Source organism: Arachis ipaensis, chromosome B04 (genome assembly GCF_000816755.2).
Source record: "Arachis ipaensis cultivar K30076 chromosome B04, Araip1.1, whole genome shotgun sequence".
NCBI classification, from domain to species: domain Eukaryota; kingdom Viridiplantae; phylum Streptophyta; class Magnoliopsida; order Fabales; family Fabaceae; genus Arachis; species Arachis ipaensis.
Window position 1 is genome coordinate 15,406,434 of NC_029788.2, and position 350 is coordinate 15,406,783.

The following is a 350-nucleotide window of genomic DNA, read 5'->3' on the forward strand; positions in this document are numbered from 1 at the left end:
TAAAACAATTACAGGTAATGTTATTTATGAAAATTGTTGGATAATTGAATCTTTTGTCAAAATAATATAAAAGGGTACACACTGTTATACAATAATAATTTTTATTAAAGATAGACGAAATTAACATTATTTTCTTCCAAAAATAAGTTAGTGCTATTTTTCTTTTTTATAAAGGAGAATAATATCACATTTTATAAAATATGAAAAATATTGAATGTCATAGTATTTAAATTTTCTGAGAAAGTTAATTTATTTTTTTGAAATAGTCGGTTGTATTGATGTAAATTACATATATTTGGACCAAGTAAATGGTGTATATATGGATAGAATGGAAGTTGTAATATATATAA